Genomic DNA, 16,674 nt, shown 5'->3' with positions numbered 1-16,674 from the left:
ACCCCACCTGCCTGGCCTATCCCAGGAGAGTGGCTGATGCAGTGCCCAGAACCAGAAAGGGGAACTGAGACCCAACAGAAAGGGAACCACGAGACCGGTGCATTCCTCCCCCCGCAAAGAAGCTGCACCCCAGTACTGACCAAGGAGGGTGCTCTTCAACTAGGAATCTTATCCACACAAATGGGCTGATTTTGAGAAGCTTTTGAAATGCATGGTATTCAACCTCTCAAAGTAAAAAAAAGTAATGAATTATATAGCAATGCTGGAAAATACAGGAAAATGACAATAAACCTTGGAAAACAATGTTTACTAACAGGACCCCAACTGGAAAAATTTAGAAACATTTAAGACGACTCTGAAAGCCAATAAGACAAGGAAAACAAAACAGAACAAAACAAAACAAAACAAGACAGTATTGGGGCAGGAAGACGGGCAGTGGACATGAACAGGCCCTTCATATAAAAACAGAAAGACACCAGTCTGAAAAGACCACAGAATGAAGGACTCCAACTACGTGACATTCTCGAAAGGGCAAAAATACACAGACAGTAACAAGACCAGCAGCTGTCAGGGGCTTGGGGGCACTGGGCGGGTGAACAGGTGGCCCCCAGGGATGTTTCGGGCAGTGAAATGGTTCTGGGTGGCACTGCAGTGGTGGCTGCAGGTCATCACACCTGTCCAAACCTGAACAGTAGGACACAGAGAGTGAGCCTTAATATAAACTACAGACTCCAGGGGAGAATTAGGTGTCAATGCCGATCCATCACTGAGATGACGCGCCACACAGGCCAGAGATGTTACCAAGGGAGGGAACCCAGAGGGACGGGTATAGGAAAGTGCTGTCTGCTCGATTCTGATTCTCCTATAACCCTAAAACTGCTCTAAAGACTGTCTACCAATTAAAAAGAAGAAACAGCTTCTAAGCACGTGAAAATACTCTCAACCTCATTCACGATTCAGAAAAACCCCAAGGGAACGTCCATACTGCTTACCGGGGCCTAGGATGAGCGGGAACACGCCGCGGCCTCGCCCCTTCCTGTCGGGCATCGCGCTGGAGCCCAGAGTCCCCCTGACTTGACCCACCGCACCCCACCCCACGTTTCATGCCGTCCACAGTCTCTACACATGACATCTTTTGATCAGATGACTCACTGTCCCAATTACAAGGTTTCAGTTTCTCCACAGGAAGAAACCAAAACCAGCACAGAGGGGAGGCTCTTCAGGAAACCTCAGGGTCTGCCTGCCTTCATGTCCCGCTCTTCCTGACGGGAGGCCCACATCCTAAGGAAGGAGATCCTTACCAGCACCTCAGGAGCCTCATCCAGTCCACCTCACGCTGCTCTGAGAGCCTCGCCAACCTCTGCAGCTACCCAAGTCCTGGGCACTTGAGGGCCGTCCCCCTTCCCCGAGTCACTGAGCCACGTGCTCTGACAATGCATTTAAAACCAGGCTCTCGGACTTCCCTGGTGGCACACTGGTTAAGAATCCGCCTGCCAATGGTGGGCACACGGGTTGGAACCCTGGTCCGGGAAGATCCCACGTGCTGCGGAGCAACTAAGCTCGTGCGCCACAACTACTGAGCCTGCGCTCTAGAGCCTGCGCACCACAACTACTGAGCCCGGGACCCGCAACTACTGAAGCCCGCATGCCTAGAAGCCATGCTCCACAATAAGAGAAGCCACCGCAATGAGAAGCCCGCGCACCGCCACGAAGAGTAGCACCCGCTCGCCGCAACTAGAGAACAAAGCCCGCGCGCAGCAACAGAGACCCAACGCAGCCAAAACTGAATAAGTTAAATAGTAAACAAATAAAAAATTTAAATGAATAAATAAAAGCAGGCTCTGCTTTGTCAGCACTCTGGAGTTCCCTACGTATCGACGGGCAGGATTCCCGTCCTCTCATGTAATTACGTCTGTGAAGTGCCTTTCCCGAGGAGAACAGAAGCTCCCGGAAGCAGGGAATTGCTTCTTAAGATCACATGCACAACCTGAAGACATTTGATGTTTATGTCAAAGATAAAAGACAGAACACTAGATGGTGTGAAGGGTCCTCGAGGCCAAGAGCCAGGCAAGTAGCACACTTCCCCTGGGGACCCTTCCATCAGCAGAGAAGAAAATGTCCGTGGACAGAACTGGCACTCAATTCGTTTTGAGCTGAGAAGCACCCATGTAATTACATAGGCTCCCCAAAGAGTAATTACTCCCACATTTAAGAAAGGAGATGGCTTTTCAGGCAGGGAAGGCAAGTACAGTCTTCCCAGCTGGATGCACTGTGTGTGCTGATGGTCACGATGGAGCTGGGCCCCAGAGCTCTGCTCTCCCCTCAAACCCCCAACCTCACCCTCACCCTCAGCTGAGGACCTGCTTCCCTGAGAACAGAGAAGCCATCGGAGGGCTTCCCCACCTGCAACCCAGCTCTGCCATCCCCTCCCCACTCCAGGACCACGGGCAGCAGCTCTCCCCTCCCCTACACGCATCTACTGGATCATTCCCACTGTTATTTCTCCCATCACAACACAAAACAACACAACATCCTCCCCGGACCTCAGCTCCTACCCCAGCTACTGTCCAGTTTCTATTTTCCCCGTCACAGCAAAATGTCTTGAAAAAGTTGGGACCAGAACAAACCCAGTTCTCCCACTCCTCTCTCCTAAGCCTCTCCGATCAGGATTTTACCCCACAGATCCATCCAAACGCATCATCGGCGAGGTATGACCTCCCCCCAGTGCTGGGCTCGATGGTTAATGGCTCCACAGAACGGCAACCTCGTTTGTCCAGTCACCCAGGAAACCTCTAAAGTGCTTCCCACATGCAGACAAAACGCTGTGATTAATATTTTAGGAGAAATACTCAGCGTGGAGAATACACTTGAGCTGCTGGAGGAAAGAGGTAGCGGCACAGAAAAAAAGTTTCTGTAACTACAAAAATGAACGGATAAGCTGTTTTAATAGTAGCAAGTATGGGATGAAGGAGAACAAATAAAAACCATTTAGAATACGACATTAACAAGCCTCACATTACAACGTGGTAACAGAGGATGGAGAAGGACTTTAGAATGAACTCATTTTTCTGGGCTGGTGACAGGCTGGATGATGCAACGATGAGCCGCCAGGGACAACAGGACAAGGCAAGGGGCAGGGGAGCTGTAAATAATCATTTCTGGATCTACTGGATCTAGTAATCCGAGGTGCCCTGTGGACAAACTCCATAGAGATGCTGGCAAGTGGCTGGACAGAGGCATCTATCTGGTCCAGGTGGGAGAACTGACAGAGTTGGAGGTGAAAAGCACCAGAGGGTGAGATCAGACGGGTTGAAGAGTCATGAACCAAGGGTGAAAAGACAACACACAAAGAGGGCGGAAGAAAGAATCAGTCAGGAAGACAGCAAGGAGAGATCTGTCACAGAAACCAACAGAGCAGACTCTGCAGATGGCAAGGCGACAGTGGTCTGAGGTGACGACTGGCAAATCTCCACTGCTTTGTATGCTGGATGCCAGGTCACCTCAACCGGATCAGGTTCCGTGGAGGGGCAGAACCAAGACCGCAGGCTGCACGATACAATTCAGCTGGGAAACAAGAATCTTTGCCAGAGACCTCACTGCATGGTGTGTAACGCGACCCTCTGAGATTGTAACAGACAAAGAGCGAAATTTACTGGAAGGGTGACAAGGCTGTTCTTCCAGATGATCCTCATTGCATCCCTCGACTGAGCACTGAAAACAATGTACCTATGTGACAACGGTGTTCTACTGAACAGACAAGTTATATGCACTGAGTGCTCCCTGGACAGCACGCTCTCGGCTTACAGGAAGCACAAGGAAGGCACCAATGTCAACACGTTAGGGGCTGTCTCTCAGGAAGGCTCGCGGCCTACAGCGGGATCCTCAAGGAAACCTTTTAACGCCCGAGAACAAAAGTGCTTCGGCAGGACCATGTAAGTCGAGCAAGGGATGGTGTTTTGCCACAAATGTCAAGAACACGAGGCTTGTACTGTGGCTCTAAGAGGATCCTGGGATCTACACGTAGAACTTGCCAGAAACACTTGGTGCTGACCTGCTCCTCTACGCTTTGTCTAACCACATCTTTTACCTACTCCTACTTTCCCATTTTAACTTTTGAACTATTCGCCTCCCAAGGTGTTATCACAAAAGAACAGCAGCAGGTAAATACGTAAACAGCAAAACTCACCAGAGGCTGATTCATTTTCCGCTGCTCTTGGAACAACGTGCAGGACTGTGACAGTGGAGGCGGACCTGGAGAAGGAAAACGCAGGCAGTGAAGCTACGACTGAAGCGGCTCGGGGTGCACGAGCACCCGCCCCGCGCTCCACAAGAGACACCTGTGGGAGACCCATCCTTTCACCTTCAGAAGGGCCTGTGAGAATAAGGAGGGAGCAACCACCCTCAGGTCTGTGATTCCCACGTGACTGTGGTACCTGAGGGGATACTCTATTTTTCCGTAGCGAGTGTACATTGAATCCTATTGAAATAAACCTCCGTCATTAAATATGAAATTTAAAAACGCTTATAGTTTACCTCTTCTCAGTCTGTTAACAACTTAGATCAGAAAATCCACAGGATACCCAGAATAAAGGGACACACTCAGGTGCGTTTCAGTCTTGCAATGATTTGTACAAACTTTACAAACTTAAGTGCGACGCTCAAAAACATCTTTTATTAACACTGACTTTAAGTGGACAGAACACCTGCCCTAGGAGTTTGGAGTCCTGTGAGCAACCCCACGTGCACACCCGGTGAGGATCTAGGACAAGTCATCTCCCTTCTCAGGCCCAATCGCTTCCTTCCTCAACCGAGGCAGCAGGACAGAAGCCTTGCAGACTCATCCTGCACCAATTACACTGTGCGATTCCACAGGGCACAACCCAGGGGGGCAGCGGACGCTTACATTAGACAACCAAGGTGCTGACACGCCTTGAGACACACGTGCGAGATGCCGAGATGGCGACAGGAGGGTGAGTACTAGGAGGAGGGTCGGGGTTGGACGGAGGGGAGGACGCGGCATGTCCCAGCCGAGCCTGTGGACCCTGCTCCCCCAGGACACCCGGAGCTCACAAGTCCCAGGGGTGCCCCATCAGGAGCAGCAGGCCCTGTCCTCCAGCCCAGCCCCTCCACCTCCGGGAAGCAGTCAAACCCTCCCGGTGGCTCTACTGCGGGCCCTGGGGCGGGCAAAGCCAAGCCCCGCTCTCCAAGCCGCGGTCTCCCAAGCCCTGCTCTCCAAGGGCCGCCGGCTCCACAACCGCCTGCAGGCCTGCAGACGCAACACCTACCCCGTGGGGACTCGCTCACCAGCCCCGGGCTCCCGAGGCTCCGGTCCGGGGGCTGCTCCTCGGGCGTGCTCCTCTCTCGGGGTCTCTATTTTTAAAATATTTATAAGTAACCCATTTTGTAGAAAACACCTATCTTTCATCGTAAGAATTATGACACTTTATACTTTCATTCCAGCCTAACATTTATACTCTATTTTCTACCATTTGGCAACTTATACCCTATGCTCTAGTCAAAAAGAATCTCATTTACAGTCACTTAAATATATTGTGTTGGTTCTCAAGTCCAGGATGTTCCTTCTGCCTGATATGCCCCTGACCTTCTCTCCACGTGGAACATTCCTACTGACGTTCAAAACCTAATTCCAAGACCCCCTCATTGTTGGCATTCTCTTTAATATCCCCTAGAAGGGTTACTGACTCCAAGTTCTGTTTTACAAATTTATATTTTTATGATCTATTTATTTAATAGCCTATCCCTATTCGATTGTAATGAGTTGTTCATGCATCTCTCACACTCTCTTTTGAGTTCCTCTGGCCTTTATTTTTTCTTTTATCTCTTACCCATAAGCACAGTGCTTGCCCCATAGTACGTGCTCAACGTGTTGGCTGAGTGAAAAAAGACACCTTTTAGCTCTAATCATTTGTGAAATTTCATTTAAAATGACATCAGATTACCCTTTGTTTCCTAACTTAATTTCTAGTACTGTAGAATGTACACTCAGAACATCGTCAGTGGCCTACAGAAACAGTGTTCTCACTGGACTTCATGCATATAGTCAACCCCCTTATAACTTTCTCTGGCATACAACTGCCAGACATGTTATTAAGAAAAAAAAAAAAAAAAAAAAAAGATGTACCAACCCCTCACCTATTAGAAAACTTCCAGAAGCTCTCCATCCCTTATTGTATCTTTTCTACTTGATTTTTCAAATACCTCTGTCTTACTTAATCTATTCAGAACTGCCTTTTCCACCTTTGGCTTTCATTTTCAATTTCATTCATATCATTATCTGCACTTACCCATAGAACCTAAGCATATTTCAGTTTCTTATGCAAGTTTCCTCACTAGAGGTCAAAGGGGCAAGGACTATTGTGATAAAATTTTAAATAAATAGACGATAGAACTTTGTTCTATTGGTCTGGGAAAATTACTACCTGAAACAAAATAATTCTGGAAACTGAAGGGATCAGACCAGTCAGCTTTGTTTACTTCAGACTCAAATCAATGTCTTGTCTTTACCTGAGCTCTGGTTACATTTAGAAAAAAGTACTGTAAATACAGTGAATGAGCAAGGCCACTATCTGAGACGTGTCTGGGTCCTTAGTATAGTAACTGGGGGAATGGTAAGCGTTGGTCAATGTTTGCTGATTGATGACTCAATAGATCTGGTTAAGCCTCACCATCAGAATTCCAGATTTTTTAACAAGCTTCTCAGTCTTTTCAACCCAAAGAAAAAACTAAAGAAAACCAGATGACAAGAATTTCAAATTGTAAAATATCCTGGTTGTCAAATTTAAATAGGGATATCCTGTGCAATGGAGAGGCTGGCTGGTGCCAATTTCACATTTTGTTCTCTAGTGTCCGGACGAAGCCTGCTCTGCCAGTGAGCTGACAGGTCGAGAGCACTCCAGCTTCCACAGACACCCGAGAACTTTCTATTTTTCATGGTGTTCCTGCCTTACCTAAGGGAAGGACTATATTCACAATGAAAAGAGTTATGATTAATCACCAGTAGAGAGATTCTTCCACTTTCTGGGTGACCACGTTGAAAGTCTGGTATAGTCAACACTCCCTCTAACATAGATCGCGTATTGAAATGAGAAAACTATCACCTAATATGGCCAGAGAGATGAAGGGACTTGGCCCAGCTGAGCCCAGGAGACACCTCTAATTCAAAACCTCAACCATTAACATAGTGATTGTGATCAAGGAGACTTACAGCACATAAGAGATTCAAAAAGCATATTAATCCACCTCCGGCAACACTGCCAGTTTAAAAGAATCATTAACCTTCTCTCCCACTTGATTCAACCTGGCTATGTATTATACCACTCTAAATGCTAGCAGACTCTATGCTTATGGCTTCCATTAGGTAGCACTTAGTATACACGAAAACTTTCTTCAAGAAGTAATTACTTTTGAAACCATAAACGTTTCAGTTGGGAAAAGAGAAAAAGAAAGGAGGTGCAAGTAAAGGGAACTAGGAAAAAATAAGAAAGTACCCTCAAATATAAACATGTTCATTCAAAAAATAATTTAAAGGGGATTTAAATGATACTAGGTGAGCATTTATTCTGTTTCTGCTTTAAATAAAGCATTCTGTTCTATTTGTTAGGTGTTGTACTTGTTTAGTATCTAATGTCTGTTAAAAACCTCTCAAAAGAGATGTATTCATTCTGGTATCCTAAGCACCTATCTGGATGAACAGCACAAGCAATGGGAAGTCATGGGGCATAATGGACCTTGCAAAGCCTCTGGAATCCATCTCTTACTTATGGTCTTTGAGACTCAGGCTCCTCCTCTACGTAGTGTTCATAAAACTTAGTGGAGATAGAACACTAGGGACACAGAAGGTCAAAGCAGGTATTTACTACGACTTTTCAAATATCTTCCTTTAGGAAAACAAATATATTTTATTTGCAATGAGGCTTTCTTGTGAATTTTATTCTTCTAAAGAAAAATATTTTTAGTGAACAATTGATTCGTTTGCCTCCCTGTGCTACTTTATTGACAATACTCAGGTAGGGGTGGTTTTCTCTCAAGCAGTTACCTCCATGTGATTTGTATTTCAGACCTTCCTAAAAGCATGTTTTCCTGCTCTTTCTTTCCACCCCATCCCAGCTCTACTTAAAATATTGTGATCCTCTATTAAAATGCACAGAACCCTGGGAAAATAAGGAGAAGCAAAATGTTTGTCACTGCCAGCTCTGGTATGCATATATCAGAGAATAAATTATAACTGATGAAGACAGAAATGGGACCCATATCTGTCTGACTTCAGAAACCAGAAGTGTAGGGCTTCCCTGGTGGCGCAGTGCTTGAGAGTCCGCCTGCCGATGCAGGGGACACGGGTTCGTGCCCCGGTCCGGGAAGATCCCACATGCCGTGGAGCGGCAAGGCACGTGAGCCATGGCCGCTGAGCCTGCGCGTCCGGAGCCTGTGTTCCACAACGGGAGAGGCCACAACAGTGAGAGGCCCGCATACAGCAAAAAAAAAAAAAAAAGAAACCAGAAGTGTAGCTACTACAAGCTGATGAATTGGAACTCAGATCAAGGCCTAGAGTGGAGAGGAGTCTTCTGATCAGAAGGGGAAAGTAAACAAAGGGCAGCGTTTAATTATTTAATAATAAGTAAGAGAATGACTATGGTGTTTTTACAGAACAGGATACAATATTGAAATAAAACCCCCCAAAGTGACACAGAAACATAATGCAATCCTCTTAAGCTACAACCCTTCCTAAACCAAACCATACCATTCTCTTCACACAGCCTGGAAAGTCAAAAGAAAGGGGATACTGATCTGCATCACACTGGCATTAGAAGCAGATCTAGTTTTAATGAAGTTTTACTTCATGGACTGAAGTTTCCCCCCAAAAAGGGTAAGCTTTTTTCTCAAGAAACATCACTGTGTAATAATCAAGGAGCCAGGGATGGTGGTATTAATTGTTCTAAGTACAGGGATTTGTTTTGCAGAAAGAAGTACCAATCAGAAAGAGAACTGACCAATAATTACTTAACAAAACTGCTTCAGAAGTAGATTTCTAAATCTACTTTTAGATTAACTGATAGTTAGAAAAATCTTACTAAGTTTATTCATTTAGAGGAAATCTGTGCAAGCCTCTGAAACCAAGAGGTATTGTATCAAAAGAGATAAGGTCACTAGACACTTATGTAAGAGCTACTTCTTCCTCAAATGGCCACCATATAGTCATTTCTGACTATTACATTACCAAGAAGTAACAATGCACCTTTAGGAAACTAGTATGAAAGAAAAACATAACAAAATTTTTTGCAGGTGACTCTTTGATCTCATAGGTGTGTGTTAATTTTCCAAATTTGGGACTGGATCCTGCCTTTACAAAATGCTCCTTGAAATATCGCATTGAAAATCTTCTCTTTTACTCCTTATTGTAAACACTGTATATGTTTTTAAGAAGACCAATAAAAAATATGGACTATGGGGCTTCCCTGGTGGCGCAGTGGTTGAGAGTCTGCCTGCCGATGCAGGGGACACGGGTTCGTGCCCCAGTCCAGGAAGATCCCACATGCCACGGAGCGGCTGGGCCCGTGAGCCAGGGCCGCTGAGCCTGCGCGTGCGGAGCCTGTGCTCTGCAACAGGAAGTGCCACAGCAGTGACAGGCACGCGTACCGCAAAAAAAAAAAAAAAAAAAAAAATATATATATATGTGTGTGTGTGTGTGTATATATATATATATATATATATATACACATATATATATATGGACTATGAAATTATTTTTCCAGTAGTGAAATTATGGAGAGTATGACTTGCATTTCTACTGTATTCCCGCAAAAAGAGGAAGTCCTTGTCCACAAAGACTGTCATCAATGTTAACTCTGGGAGAAAAGTATTTGTAGTTGTCTCATGCTTTTTGATGAGAGACTCTCACTTTTCCCCGTCTCTATTGTGGGAAACAGGGCACACTTTGGGCTGAGAATTCATGCTGTGGTCGGAAAAGAAAGAAACGAAAAATACCCTCATTAACACTGCTCTTTAACAAGTTCAGCAAATGGGCCTCAGGCATTCTAAACAGCAGCAATTAAAAAATAACTTTAGATTTCATACATTTCTTCCAGTAGGATGAAAAGCTGAGGTATGTTAACTTTAATTTTATGGTTTGGGTGAATACAGAGTTCGATTACTCCCTGTCAAAGCAGAAATCAGCCTTTTACAGGGAATAAGTGCTAATTAAGCAAAACAGAGTAAGCATGTTATATGAAGTATATTTGTTTCTTTCCTGTGCACTGTGGCTGCACAAGCTCTAACCACAGTTTCCGGAGGGACCATCAGTGCTCCCTAAGAATGCCAATGCAGTGTTCCGTCCAGTTAGTGGGGTGCAGAGACCAGTCAGAATGCTGATGCTTTCCACAAAGGAGATGGGGCTAGGGAGGCAAATGCAATCAGGGAGTATTACCTCTGTCTTGTGTGCCTGCTACAAAACAGTGTCCTCTCAAGACTACTCTATCCCTTCTTTGCTTTATACGTGTATGTGTAAGTTTGTGTATGTAAGCTTTACAAGTCTCTCATAAGAGAAAACTAAAAATGCCCAGGAAAAAGACAAAACTGCTTCAACAGAGAAAGGTCTCTCTGTTCCAGTTGAAGAGGATATAGAGTTAATAACAGGAAATATCCATCCCCTGAAACTGTAGGAAACATGGATGCTTCCACAATTTACTCAAGGTCTCACTGACCAGGCTGTAATTTTAATTATTATTTCTTATGATTATGGTAGATAAAAAGTCTCAGTAGTATGCTAAAACTCTTTAACACTTGTTGACCTTTTTTCTTGATAGCTTTCCTCCTGCCAGGCTCCAGCCAACAGTAGCAGTAACAGATATCCAGATCTTAAGAGGATAGAAGTATAATGGTGCACTGAATATGGAAAGGAAGAACCAGTAATGGTTCCTATACATTCATAACGCGAATCAGCATCAAACTAAGGAAAAAAGCTTCCCCAAGAAGAAGTTGACAGCAAATAGTTTCGCCTCTTAATGCATTGAGGAAACAACTTTGAAGTTATCCGTAGCCACCACTTCTGAAGCGACCAGTAGCTTTGCAACTATTAGTTTACTTGTATTAGATTAATTTATATTAGAGTTTATTTAATGTAATTGCTCACAAATTTTAAACCATTTTGTAGAGTAGTGTTCTGTATCTGTTTAAATGAAATGTTTTCCTAAGCTCAAGATCAGTGTTTTTATGTTGTGTAAATTATGAAATTACTGTGGAATATCTGGTAAACTTGATAGGAAACCCCAGATGTCAGCACTTTGCTGGGCAAGATTTAAAGTGGCCCACACCATTAGCCCTCATCAGGAGCAGTAGCAGCAGGCTAAGTCATAAGGGCACGCCCATCCATTACATTCACCCAGGATACCGTGAGTGAGAATCAAAGGGCAGTGAGACAGAGACCTCTGTGCTCAGATTCCACTGCCAAGAAACGGCCTAAGTCAGCTCTTGTTGTTGAAGAAAATAACCCTTTAGGAATCAGACTGAATCCTATTTTAAGTTTTAGAGGAGGAAGGATACTATTTAAACATTGATGAAATGTGCCTCTCTTTTTTTATCAGCATAGAAATTTATTTGAATTCAAAAGAATATGGTTATATTTAGCATAGTGTAATAATTATCTAAAGCACGTATCATCGCTGGCTCTGAAACAGTTCTAAAGATGTCATTCTTTTGAAGTAAAAAATATGCAGTAAAAATGTACAAGGAAGCAAAAATATGAAAAAAACAGTTTGCTGAGTATGGGAAGTTGTTACAAGAGGGGCACACCAAGATAATTGTAAGAGTCCAAATTACATAACATGCAGCAAGGAGTTCTCTTGCTTTAACAACTCCTAGAAAATAAACCAGTAATCTCAATGCAAGAATATCACCACTGGGATAACAGGAAAAATTTTCTGAGGCACACAGGTAGTAATTCACTATACTTCCCCTTTCTCTAATACCTTTTCTCACACCAATTTCTTTTCTTTCCTCGAGGATAGATTTTATCCTGTTGAAAACAATTTTAGTTTTATTTGTAAAGTGGAGTAAATAATATCCTGAGTGAAGTAGGCAGCGTTTTAGCTGAAGATGCTCAGGAATCAAACTTTTGAAAAAGGCCAATCAGCTAGCTAGCTAGCAGTTACCATCAGTGGCTTGCAGAAAAAAAAATTACAGATGATATGTTTGTTAAATAGATAAAAAGAATAAGCAGTTTAAAATGGGTGAAAAATCCCAGGATCTATTGTGACCTAGACCAGAGGTCCCTAACCTTTTTGGAACCAGGGACCGGTTTCCTGGAAGCAAATTTTTCCAGGGAGGGGAGGCGGGGTGTGTGGGGTTCAGGCGGTAATGTGAGCCATAGGGAGCGGCAAATGAAGCTTATAGCTGGCTTGCTTGTGACTCACCTCCTGCTGTGCAGACCACTTCCTAAGAGGCTGTGGACTGGTACCCGTCCGAGGCCAAGGGGTTGGGGACCCCTGACCTAGACACTCAAAAGCAGACAGTTGACCTTTGATTAAGCCCATTTTCCTGTGGAGTGAGCCATAAGGGGCTCCAAGACACAGTTTGGTTTCAATGTTTCAGTGTTCACAGCCAGAGGGCAAACTCAGAATGTCTCCTCCTCTTGCAAAAACTGGACCACGAATGAGAAGTAGCCCTTCACGCACAACATCCCTGCAGATCTGATGGGCTTGACTGCCCAGAAGGATTGGGCTCTTCGTGCTGGTAGCAGAGCCTCATGCTAATCCCAGATCCTTAGCCATGAGTGTTGCTCCAAATCCGCCCTGATAGTAATTAGCCAGGTGAACTCCATCCATCACCCCAGGTACAGGATTGTAAGTGTCACTTGACCAACATCGTCCTAAGCTCGTATTTAGGATTTTAGCCAAGAGTTTTGGGTCAAGCCCTAATCTGAGTCCCAGATTCATAGCTTCAGCAGTTCCAATCCTACTAATAGCTAACAGCAAGTGTTTGCAGATCTTCGAAGCCTGGCCAGTCCCAACAGCTCCACGATGCACCACATGGGAGCCCATGCACCACAGCAGCTCAACCCCTCCCATCCTAAATGTGAGGTTGCCAGACCGAGCCGTTCCCACACCACCAGAAACAGGGGCATCCGAGAAAACTGCTCCCATTTTCTCAACTTCTTTGGCCAATTCTCTCAAAACCATAGGATCAACAGTACTAGAATCTATTAATAGTCTTTCTTCACTTTTTTTTGAATTCCATTTGCTCCAGTATAAGCTTCTAGCGCATTGATGCACTGTAATAATTCTGTCACCTTTTTCGGCTACATCCGCTGCAGAAGACACTACCGGGTTCACTTGCATCTAGCAGCTCTTTGCATGCATCAGGGAACACATCAGCAATAGTGAGTGGCTAGCCATGTTTCAAGAGCTCTTTTGCCACTGGATTCCCCACGTTGCCTACTCCAATGAATCCAACTGGAGTCTTGGAAGCTACTGACCTAGAACACAGTGCTGCAAGGCTGGCCACCGACGGCTGCTGTGGACGACTCCCTGTACCAGAGGCAGGAGGTGGCTCCACGGAGACGGAAGGAGGCTGACACGTTGCCCGCGCCCCTCCTTCCCACGGTGACCTCCTCGACTCCCGGCTCACCCACTGGCTGCTATAGGGTGCGTGGTGCGGAGGGCCGGCTCGGCTGTGGCGATTCTTAATACCTCTTTGGTACTAGGTTACACATACAATTTCACCTACTGAGCGATTTAACAGAAGGAATTTTTTTCTACGGCATTTTTGTGGCACAGCAGATAGAAGCGAGGTCACTATTTCTTTGAAAAACTGAACTAAAAATTTATAGAAAGTCATGATTCATTCTACAAATATGCTGAGCCAAAGAAATGTGGAAATTGATGCGATGGAGGAAGAGCGCTAGACTTCCCTGATGCTCAACTGGGACCTTTCTTCTGGTGTCAGAACATGGTTGTGTAACTCCTTTAATCCCAGTGGATTTTCCAAAAATTCCAGAATCTTCAGATTTTGGTAGCCCCTGTTTACTGCCTTTGCCCCCCCATGCCAAACCCCCACCCCACCCCGCACACATTTATTTTTGGCCAGTTGTCCTCCGGGGGGCTTTTCTTTATATAGTTATTGCAGCAGTTTGTTAAGACTACTGACCCCCAGTGAAAATGCCCCTCCCCCCGTTTTCTCACCCTGTGTAGTTTTGTTCCACCTTGACCTGGGTTTGGTCACATGACTTGCTTTGGCCCAATGGCATATCAAGAGCTGAAGCTTGGAGAGTACTCGTGCTTTAGGGCTTGTCCTCATGGAAACCTGACATGTTAGGAAGCCTGGCTAACCTAGTGGAGAATAGGCACAGGCCACAGCCAGCACCAATGGCCACACATGTGAAAGCAACCAGCCCCAGTCCAGCAACCAGATGATGGCAGCCTCAGTAGTCACCTCAGGTGAAAGCAAGATAGATCCACCCAGGGGATCCCAGCCCATTCTGCTGATTCACAAATTGTGAGGAGATAAAGTGCCTGCTGTTTTAAACCACCAAGCTTAGGAGTAGTTCATCACACAGGAAGAGATATAACTATCTTCACTGTTAGATTATCTTCCCATTTTATACCATGTTTCCCCTCAAACCACTGCTCCTTTATCCAAGATTCTAGAAAAGAAATAACAACTGATGAGGCTGACAGAGCCTTAACATTTTTTAAAAGCCTTATAAACTTTTAAAATAACTATGTTAATAAAATCAATATTTATTTGATCACAAAATTATTTTCTTCAGTTGCCTTAAGAAGTAATGCAGAATTGTACTAAGTTTATAAATCGGGAGGCTCTAAAAATGTGTTATTCCTTGGATTCAAGTCCTAGTGTACTTTATGTGGGCATTCACGTTTGCAAAATGATTCCAGGAAATTTGCGATTTCATTTTACAACTTTGGCCTAAGGAGTCTTATGATATTTTACCTGAGAAAAATAATACATTAATTCCACTTTCAGCTATTAAACCCATGGCTTCCTGTATTTTCTAAATTCCCTATCAGTAAAGAAGACTACGTATAGCGTACAAGACTGTCATGATTAAGAGGAAGGTAGTACAGAAAGAACCTGTCAAATTAGGCATTGCCCAGTCATGTCAGTATACTAACGTGGGGAGCCACAGGCAGCTTGAAGCCTGGAAAAAAGACAGATACAATGTAATGATTATCCTAAGGATCCGGATAATGATTCCTATGATTTTCTTTTAAATATTAATGGCAGAGGATTCTGGGGAAATGATGGTGGCTACAGAGAAGATTTTTATCCCTGAATATGCCACCCCTCCCCTAAATACACAAGCCCCCACCCCCACAAAGAAGAAAGAAAAGCATCTAGAATAGCAAGATCAAAAACCCACAGACAACATCTACAACAAGGTTTCCACATGAACTGCAACATACAGCCAGGTAGGAACAAATCAACAACAGGAAAAAGACCTACATATGTGTATCCCAAGGTGTGTGGGAGGAAGACGAGGGAAGGACTCTCTCTCTCTTTCAGGAGAGCCAAAGGTTACTATGGTTCAAGAACTCACTGAGATTGAAAAACTCACTGAGAACAGCGACAGAAACCGGGAGTGAATGTTGCAGGCTCCACTTTGCAGCTGAGTGCAAGAACTTTGAAATGTTCTGAGGATGCCAAGTGTTCTGGGGTCTGTGAAACCTTGACACCTATCAAACCAAAGCACCATTCCAGAACAAATCCCCATACTCAACAAGGACAAGAAAGAGGAGCCCTGGGTAAATGGGCAGAGGAGGGCCGAGGAGGAAGATTTTAGAAATTTTAAGGTCATTTTTAAAAATTATGTTGTGAAGATAATAGAAGATAGTGAGCCCTGGAGTTCTGAAGCTAGAAATTATATTCTGATCTATGATTCCCTCCTAAAGTGGAAACTTATTTCATTTAAAAATGAGTGACAGAAGAGTATTCCACTCACATCCTGTAGAAAATCAGTGAGAAAAAGAAAGAAAAAAGAAGGGTGAAAAGAAAGTTCCAGCAAATCCTGAAAACGTGACAGAAAGACACGTCCACAGAACAAATGAAATTTATTGCCTGATATTGCGGAAAAAGTAAAAGAAATTTTAAAAGGAATAGAAACTGGCTTTAAGAAAAACATAAAAGAAATTAGAAAAAATCAGAAATGAAGTGATTGGAGAATAGCAAGATTTGAAAAGGTGAAAAAATTCAGTAAGTAATTTGTTTAAAAAAAATCATGTCTCGAGAGAAGGTTAAACTAGAAGGAACACAAGTTTGAATAAACACAGTGGATAATGCCTCCTTGGAGAAATAGCTGATTTCAAATCCAGCATAAGAAACGAACTAGATGTTCCTGTTACACCTTGTCGTACAAGAGAGCTGGGAAGACTTCAAAGACTACTGTGGTTGTGTGGAAAGGACTCAGGAGCCAACTTGAACAGGATCCGTGAACCTAAGAGGGGACAATCTCTGCATCGATATTTATAACAACCTCACTGAAAACAACAACAAAGAAAGAAAATACCTCATTAGTCATCTTCGGAAGCTACTTTGCAGTCAACCTTTCTCTCTCCTGTTTTTTCTTTTTTTGTAAAACTGGTAAATAAAATAAAAGAAACATTTATTCTTCCTTTCCTAATTAAACTGTAACTCAGGGCAACCAAG

General features: G+C 44.2%; 1 protein-coding gene and 1 pseudogene across 2 annotated transcripts in view; both read right to left on the bottom strand.

Moving 5' to 3' along the window:
• Positions 1-16,674, bottom strand: part of LOC307055622 (BCL-6 corepressor-like) — a 792,095-nt gene that overhangs the window by 563,347 nt on the left and 212,074 nt on the right.
• LOC307056592 (3-hydroxyisobutyrate dehydrogenase, mitochondrial-like) lies at positions 12,626-16,546 on the bottom strand (annotated as a pseudogene). Its single transcript has 2 exons — positions 16,535-16,546; positions 12,626-13,648 (listed from the first exon to the last, which is right to left on the bottom strand). The product of its transcript is annotated as a 3-hydroxyisobutyrate dehydrogenase, mitochondrial-like (transcript).

Source organism: Hyperoodon ampullatus, assembly GCF_949752795.1.
Source record: "Hyperoodon ampullatus genome assembly, chromosome: 7".
Taxonomy (NCBI): domain Eukaryota; kingdom Metazoa; phylum Chordata; class Mammalia; order Artiodactyla; family Ziphiidae; genus Hyperoodon; species Hyperoodon ampullatus.
This window is presented reverse-complemented; position numbering and strand designations above follow the sequence as displayed.